Here is a 9,317-nt window from a genome sequence, read left to right as displayed (position 1 = left end):
GTCACCTGCACTTAGAGAATGTGTGCTAGGAAAGCATGAAGGTCCAGACCCAACATTTAAGAGAAAGAGAAACCAAAACAGGAGACTGTGTTGCCCTCTGCAACACCAGAGCCCTCCTTTTTGCCTAAAATGCATCAATTCCTTTCCCACATCAGGATTTTTCCATTTGTTGTACTCTCTACTTGGAAATCTCTTTGCCTTAACTCTTCACCAGCCTGGCTCCTTCTCATTCCTGAGGGCCAGTTTCTTTCCTTTTTTTTTTTTTTTTTTTTTTTTTTGAGACGGAGTCTCATTCTGTCACCCAGGCTGGAGTGCAGTGGCGTGATCTCAGCTCACTGCAAGCTCCACCTCCTGGGTTCACGCCATTCTCCTGCCTCAGCCTTCTGAGCAGCTGGGACTATAGGCACCTGCCACCATGCCCGGCTAATTTTTTTATTTTTAGTAGAGATGGGGTTTCACCGTGTTAGCCAGGATGGTCTTGATCTCCTGACCTCGTTATCTGCCCACCTCAGCCTCCCAAAGTGCGGGATTACAGGCATGAGCCACCGCGCCCAACTGAGGGCCAGTTTCTATATCATCTGGTCAGAGAGGCCTTTCCTGACCACACCTCAAACACCCCAGTCTCTCTCTACCACATCACTGCATTTGTGTTCTTTATAGCACTTGTTCTGCTCTAGAATTGTCTTGTTTGCCTGCTGGTTTATTTTCTGCCTCCTCCATTAGGAGGAGCTCCATAAGGACAAGAACTTGTCTCATTTTTTGACTTCTTTGCTCCCATAATTTAACACAGGGCCTGAAACATAAAATGCACTTTAAAAATATTTGCTGAAAGAATATGGGCTATAGACATAGGAGAAAAATCAAGTGTCATTAAAGCCAAGGACTTGGTCACTGATTTCAATTGATGGCATTTGGGTTGAAACTTTAGATTTCAACTTACTTTAGGTTGCTGAACATAATGCCCATACCCACCAAATTTAAGGCTGTGCCAAGAATATTAAGGAAAAAACAAAACAAAAACCCTATCAAAGATCATTTTAGAGATTCTCTACATCATGAGGACTTTGTTATTATTTACCTACCTGTCATAATTGTTTCATTATCATGCTGGTAAATAGCTTCACAGTTTAAAAAGCACTTTCCTGGATATTGTCTCATTTGAGGCACTCCAAACCCCTAAGAAAGGTACTCCACAACTTTTTTTTTTTTTTTTTTGAGACAGAGTCTCACTCTGTTTGTTGCCCAGGCTGGAGTGCAGTAATGCTATCTCAGCTCACTGCAACCTCCACCTCCAGGGTTCAAGCGATGCTCATGCCTCAGGCTCCTGAGTTGCTGGGATTACAGGTGCGCGCCACCACACCCAGCTAATTTTTGTATTTTTAGTAGAGACATGGCGTCACCATGGCTGGTCTCAAATTCCCAACCTCAAGTGATCTGCCCTCCTCCACCTCCCAAAGTTCTGGGACTACAGGCGTGAGCCACAGTGCCTGGCCTCCACAAGTCTGTAATCCCAGCAGTTTGGGAGGCCGAGGCGGGTGGATCACGAGGTCAGGAGACTGAGACCATCCTGGCTAACAAGGTGAAACCCCGTCACTGCACTCCAGCCTGGGTAACAGACCAAGACTCCGTCAGAAAGAAAGAAAGAAAGAGAGAGAGTGAGAGAGAGAAAGAAAGGAGGGAGGGAGGGAAGGAAGGAAGGAAGAAGGGAAAGAAAGAAAGAGAGAAAAGAGAAAGAAAGAGAGAGAGGGAGGGAGGAAGGGAGGGAAGAAGGAAGGAAGGAAGGAAGGAAGGAAGGCAGGCAGGCAGGCAGGCAGGCAGGCAGGCAGTCAGTCAGTCAGTCAGTCAGTCAGGCAGGCCGGCCGGGTAAATTGGTTCATGCCTGTAATCCCAGCACTTTGGGAGGTGGAAGCAGGCAGACCACTTGAGGTCGGGAGTTCCAGACCACCCTGGCTAACATGGTGAAAGCCTGTCTCTACTAAACAAACAAACAAACAAAAATTAGCTGGGAGTGGTGGCGCACGTCTGTAGTCCTAGCTACTCAGGAGGCTGAGGCAGAAATCACTTGAACCTGGGAGGCGGAGGTTGTAGTGAGCCAGGATGGCGCCACTGCACTCCCCCAGCCTGGGCAATAGAGGGGACCCCATCACAAAAAACAAACAAACAAAAAAAAACAAAAAAAGAAAGGTAGAACTAAAATGAGTAAAGATGTCAGAATGATGAAGACAAGAGCTGACTTGGCAGCTTTGTAATGAAGATTGGAAAATCTTTACTCGTGGCCACGAAGTGGTGAGCACCCCCTCCGCCAATTAAGTTCCATAGAAAAAGTTAAAGGGACTCTTGGCTTAGCCTGAGGAAAGCCAGCAAAAGGAGTTAGATTTGGACAAGAGTCAGTAAAAACAAAAGGTAAAACCAAAGTGTGGGCCACATCAGGGTTAGCCAATGCCTGATGGCCCTGGTTGCCTTTCAGTTTATTTTCAGATGAGTGGGAGAAAAGCAGGGGAGGCCTGCCCACCCTAGTTTTGTCTGTTGGTTTAGTTAACATCAGAGGATTTCCTCATTTCTGTAGAGCCCAGTAATTCTCAACTCTGGCAGCACACAAGAATCACCTGGAGAGCTTTTAAAAAATATGATACTCAGGCACCACCCCCAGGACTCAGATTCAATTGTTCTTCAGTAGGAACTTAGCATTTAAAAAAATCTCCCTGGGTGATTCTAATGTGCAGCCGGAGTTGAGAATCACTGATACCTAATATAAGCCTGAGCAGAAAACAAAGTCATGTATACCTAAAACTTATTAATTCATTTGCTCATACAATAATAATTAACACACTCAATGAGTAAAAATAATAATAGTTCATATTTACTAAGTCTTTGGTGTATGTCAGGCTCTGTGCTAAGTGCTTCATATTTCTTTATTTTTTATTTTATTTTATTTTTTTTGAGACAGAGTCTCGCTCTGTCACCAGGCTGGAGTGCAGTGGCGCGATCTCGGCTCACTGCAACCTCCGCCTCCCAGGTTCAAGCAATTCCCCTGCCTCAGCCTCCTGAGTAGCTGGGACTACAGGCTCACGCCACCACACTTGGCTAATTTTTTTTTTGTATTTTAGTAGGGATAGGGTTTCACCATGTTGGTCAGGATGGTCTCGATCTCCTGACCTCGTGATCCGCCCGCCTCGGCCTCCCAAAGTGCTGGGATTACAGGCAAGAGCCCCTGCTCCAGGCAAAGTGCTTCATATTTCATCCAGGCCTCTCAACAATCCTACAGTAGTTAATGTTGTATTCCTCATTCTATAAATAAGAAAACAGAGACTTAGGTCATGTTGAGATTATGTGGCAGTGCTGGGGCCCAGATCTGCCAGAATCCAGAACCACGCTGTTTTTTAGTTGTTGTTGTTTTTTCGAGATGAAGTCTTGCTCTGTCACCCAGGCTGGAGCGTGATCTCAGCTCACTGCAACCTCCACCTCCCGGGTTCACACCATTCTCCTGCCTCAGCCTCCCGAGTAGCTGGGATTACAGGCACCTGCCACCACACCCAGCTAATTTTTGTATTTTAGTATAGACAGGGTTTCACCACATTGGCCAGGCTGGTCTTGAACTTCTGACCTTGTGATCCACCCACCTCAGCCTTTCAAAGAGCTGGGATTACAGGTGTGAGTCACTGCGCCTGGCCCAGAACCATGCTCTTAACCACTCCCACTTAGCCTCTGAAATGTCAATGGGTTTTTAAAAATCTTTCTTGAAAAGCCACATTCAAAATAGTTTTCCTGTCAAGACGATACCATAATGGAGGTGATTTAAATGCCTCGTTTTTATGCTATATACGTCTTGTCTTTTTGCACAGCTTCAAGCGGTCTGACAGGTGGGGCTGTTTGGGGAGTTAGGGGGTCCCAGGACGAGGGCTTCACTTGCATCCCTTTCAGGCCTCTTCTAACAGAGGATGCCATTGGCTTTACCCAGTGAGTTAAATTTTAAATAAAAAGAACCAAACTTAGGCCCTTGACACTTATGAAAGATGTGTAAGCTTCTCTTTATTCATGTTATTCATCTTCCCTGTAGAAACTAGAATCAAGATTTAGTTCTTAAAATCAGTCAGCAGTGGGTGTTCATGATTCTTCCCTTTCGGATATGATCAAAGATGTGTACATAAAAACAAACACTTCCCGCCCCTTTCATGCTCATTTTTTGTTGATAACAAAGGAGAAAAAGAACCTAGGGGGGAAACGTTAAAGACTGTGACAACCAAGCAAAATTATATCTGAAAAGAAATAGTTTTAAAGGAGACAGAGTTGGAGGAGGAGGTATGTGTTTTTCTTCTTCTCTTTAAAGTATCAGTGGGCTTTATTTTGGAAACCTGGCTCTTTGTATTCACCATTGTAAAAATTCTTTTTTTGTGTGGCATTTTTAGATTTTTATAGGGGTAGGAAATGTGCTATCAAAATAAGAATTGTTTCATGGTAATATAAACCAAATTAAATTAATACATTTTAGATTTCAGATGTATTGGTGAATGAGTCACCTGTCTCCTTTCATTGTTTCTGTTGCCTAACAACAATCTCTTTTGAATTCCAAGACACTTGGAGAAAAAGAAAACCTTCTGGAACAGAGCAAAGAGGTACATCTGCCAGGAATCTTTACATGCCCCCGTAGATCCCTGTATGGACACTCTGAATACAGGTGGACTTAAAGTAGAAGCCAGCCCAGCCTTTGGTTTTGGTTTTTGCATACTGAATTTCATTATGGGTTGACTGGAGTCAGGTGGCATGAGCTGGCCCTGGGATTCCCAGATTCCATGAGCTCACAGTGGAGTCTGGCAAACCTAGATTCCTTCCTGGCTCGCTCCATCAGTTCTTAGCAGTCCAGTTTCTCTTTTTCTTTAAGCACAATAAATCACTCTTCTGTCTGCCTGCAAGTCTGGCAGCACCTGCCCTCTATCACAAAAAGCTATTATCATATTCATTCATTCATTTGTTGACCCAGTCAACAAATATTTTGGAGCACCTACTATGTGCTGTGCATTGTACTAAGCCAGGAGATACAGTGGTGAACAGCCTTCATGAAATGTACACTCTGCTCTGTCACCCAGGGTGGAGTGGAGTGGCACAATCACGGCTTACTGCAGCCTCAACCTCCTGGGCTAAAGCAATCCTCCTACCTCAGCCTCCTGTGTAGTTGGGACTACAGACATGCACCACCATGCCCAGCTAATTTTTGTATTTTTTTGTAGAGACAGGGTTTCACCATGTTGCCCAGGCTGGTCTTGAACTCCTGGACTCAAGTGATCCGCCCATCTTGGCCTCCCAAAGTGCTGGGATTACAGGCATGAGCCACCGCACGAACTTGGCCTGTGTTTTTTAAGACCACTTTGCTGTATAAAGAATAAAGTATAAAGTATAAGAGAACATGAGTGAATGCCTGTCATCTTTTTTTTTTTTTTTCTTCAAAAACAGGGTCTCACTTTGTCACCCAGGCTGCAGTGCAGTGGCGCAATCATGGCTCACTGCAACCTCTAGCACCTGGGCTCAAGAGCTCAAGAGGTCCTACCAACTCAGCCTCCCAAGGAGCTGGGACTACAGGTGCATGCCACCACACCCTAAGGTAAATTTTTGTGTTTTTATAGAGACAGGTTTTACCATGTTGCCCAGGCTGTTCTGAAACTCCTGGGCTTAAGGGATCGACCCACCTCCATCTCCCAAGGCACTGGGATTATAGGCATGAGCCACCGCGCCTGGCCTATCATCATTTATTCATTTATTCATCTATGCAAAAATATTCTTTGAGTGCCTAATTGCTAAGCAATGGGACAAGCACTGGCAAGTCACACTGGCAAAATATCATCCCGCCACTCAAGGAGCTTATAGGTCAGCTGGGGAGACAAAGAAGAACATGGGCCCTTGTAATGAGCTAAGTATGGTGCTAGGGGAAATATCCATATGTTATGGGAACCCAGAGGAATTCATTCATTTATTCGTTTAGTAAATATTTATGTGCCAAACTCTTGGGACCCAATGGTGACCTAAGCAGACAAGACACATCCACCTACAGTGTTTACAGAGTAGTGTGGGAGACAGACATTAATGAAATGCTCTTACAGACCTATCATTACCTATTGTCATATGAGTTATGAAAGAAAAATAACAGGCCGGGCATGGTGGCTCACGCCTGTAATCCCAGCACTTTGGGAGACCAAGGCAGGTGGATCACTTGAGGTCAGGAGTTCAAGACCAGCCTGGCCAACATGATGAAACCCCATCTCTACTAAAAATACAAAAAAAAAAAAAAAATTATCTGGGCATGGTGGCAGGCGGCTGTAATCCCAGCTACTCGGGAGGCTGAGGCAGGAAACTCGCTTGAACCTGGGAGGCAGAGGTTGCACTGAGCTGAGATTGCACCACTGCACTCCAGCCTGGGTGACAGAGCAAGACTCTGTCAAAAAAAAAAAAAAAAAAAAGAAAGGAAGGAAAGGAAGGAAGGAAGGAAGGAAATAGAGTGTAAGAGGGGGGCCTAGTGTAGTCTAAGATGACTCAGGAGAAGCTGTTTGAGCTGATGCCTGAAGACGGGTTGCATGTAAGTAGTTGAGTAGATAAAAGAGAGGGGTACTATCATATCAGGGATTCAGGAGAAAAAAAAAGAGAGAGAGAGAGAGGGGAAGAGTGCTGTGGACCCATTGAGCTCCAGCCCAGCTCCAACTCTGTGGGTCAGGAAAGACTTTCCAACATCTAAGCTGAGTCCAGAAGGGTGAGTAGGAGTGAGCCAGCTGAGGAGGAGCTGGGGTGGAAGGAAAGCATTCCAGAGCAGCAGATAGCTTGTGCAAAGGCACACAGGCAGCTGGGCGTGGTGGCTCACACCTGTAATCCCAGCACTGTGGGAGGCCAAGATGGGTGGACCGTTTGAGCTCAGGAATTCAAGACCAACCTGGATGACATAGTGAAACCCTGTCTCTACAAAAAAAAATTGAAAAAAAAATTGAAAAAAAAAAAGAAGCTGGGCATGGTGGCGTGCACCTGTGGTCCCAGCTACCCAGGAAACTGAGGTGGGAGGGAAGTCGAGGCTGTAGTGAACCATGGTGGCACCATTGCATTCCAGCCCGGGTGACAGAGCAAGGCCCTGTACAAAAAAAAAAAAAAAAAAAAAAAAAAAAAAAAAAAAAACATGGAGGCAACAGAACATAGTGGATTGGAAGGAAAAACAAGTGGTTCAGACCAGGTGCAGTGGCTCATGCCTGTAATCCCAGCACTTTGGGAGGCCGAGGCGGGCAGATCACGAGGTCAGGAGATCGAGACCATCCTCGCTAACACAGTGAAACCCCGTCTCTACTAAAAATACAAAAAAATTAGCCAGGCGTGGTGGTGCGTGCCTGTAGTCCCAGCTACTCAGGAGGCTGAGGCAGGAGAATGGCCTGAACCTGGGAGGCAGAGCTTGCAGTAAGCCGAGATCATGGCACTGCACTCCAGCCTGGGCGACAGAGCGAGACTCCATCATAAAAAAAAAAAAAAAAAGTGGTTCAATAAGCTGGGCTGTAGAGTGGGAGATGTGGTCAGAATGGAGAAATCACCTGGATCAAAATCCTAACATGCTAAGAAGGGCATGCTAAGGGCAGTAAGGAATAGCTGAAGGAGTTCAAGCAGGAGAGTGACCTGATCAGATGGAGCATTAGAAACTGCTCTGGCCACAGAGAGGAGGCTGGGCTAAGCCCCCACACGATGCCACACTTTATCCAGCATGGCAATTCTACTGAGAGTGGGCGTTATGCCCTCAGAAAATTCCTTTTGGGATTTTTTTGAGATGGGTGAGGACCCGTTTGGCAAATGACACTGGCCACCCCATTACTGCCTCTCCTCACTGTCCAGGGCCCAGGCCTGGAACAGCAACAGCCCTGAATTTGGAGGCATCTGCTTGTTGTACTGAGCAACAACCCATCGTTGACTCCAGGACTGGGCATGCCAGGGACTCCAGTTTCCTCTGCCTAATGGAGCATAATGTTGCACCACAATGCAAGGTCTCTTTAGTGATCAAAGGTCCCTCAATAATTTGCTTAGGGTGAGGCCATGACACCCCTGACTACTATCATTCACCCCCAGCAGTCCTTTCTTTTTTTTTGAGACGCAGTCTCCCTCTGTCACCAGGCTGGAGTGCAGTGGCGCGATCTAGGCTCACTGCAACCTCCGACTCCCTGGTTCAAGCAATTCTCCTGCCTCAACCTGCCAAGTAGCTGGGATTACAGGCATGCGCCACCACGCCCAGCTAAATTTTGTACTTTTAGGAGAGACGGGGTTTCACCATGTTGGCCAGGATGGTCTTGATCTCCTGACCTCGTGATCCACTCGCCTCAGCCTCCCAAAGTGCTGAGATTATAGGCGTGAGCCACCATGCCCAGCCCATAGCCTTTTTTTCCACCGGGTGCTGGGCATTGTCTTCTGACTGCTCTGCCCTTCCAGGGACCTGTGTCTCCATTGAGGCTGAAGCTCAGGAGACCAGGGTAAGCTTTCTAAAACGTGGTCTAGGCAGGTCCTCTGTCTCCCACGGCTTCCCATTTTTATAAGACGAATCTCAACAATGCAGTGTGGCCTGCAGGGCCCTTTGGGAGCTGCTTCTTTCCACCAACTGTCCACCTGCCTATAGGGTTCTTCCCCTAGATCTTCCTGTGGCAGTATCTTCTTTGCATTCAGGTCTCAAATCAAATGTCACCTTCCTCAAAATGCCTTTCCTGACCACCCAGTCTAAGGCATCTGAATAGTTGCTCTCCTTCCCATCACCCTATTGTATTTTCTTCATAGCACATCACCATTATAAAATTATCTGTTTGTCCAGTTGCTTATTGGTCTTCGTTTTCCAGGATGTGGCCTGATAGCAGAGGCTTTGTCTGTCTTGTTCACTGTTTTATCCCCAGTATCTAGAACAATGTGTGGCACATTGTAGGTGCTGAATGAACGAAGGAATGGTCCTAGCCTATATTTGCAGCCTCATTCCCTTCCATCCTGTCCTTGCTCCCTGAGCTTTGGAGGGATGGAGGTCTTTAGACCTGCCTCAGTAATTGAGGCCACTACTTCCTTCAGCCTGGACTGTCTCTCCTTCTCTCCTCAGCACCCACCTCCTTGCTCCTATGCTTATTCTCCCTTTTATTCCGGATTCTGAACTTCTCCCACATATTCAATCCTAGCACATACCTCTGTCAAGGCTCATCTCACTGAACTGCAATGACATGTTTATCTGACATCTGTATCACCTGTCTGCAAGCTGCAGGAAGACATCCTTTCGCTTCCTGACACCCAGCACACAACACAATAACCAGCACACAGCAGGTGCTTCACTAATGCTT

This window comes from Pan paniscus, chromosome 4, assembly GCF_029289425.2.
Source record: "Pan paniscus chromosome 4, NHGRI_mPanPan1-v2.0_pri, whole genome shotgun sequence".
In the NCBI taxonomy this organism is placed as follows: domain Eukaryota; kingdom Metazoa; phylum Chordata; class Mammalia; order Primates; family Hominidae; genus Pan; species Pan paniscus.
The sequence above is the reverse complement of the archived record's forward strand: the minus strand, read 5'-3'. Positions refer to the sequence as shown.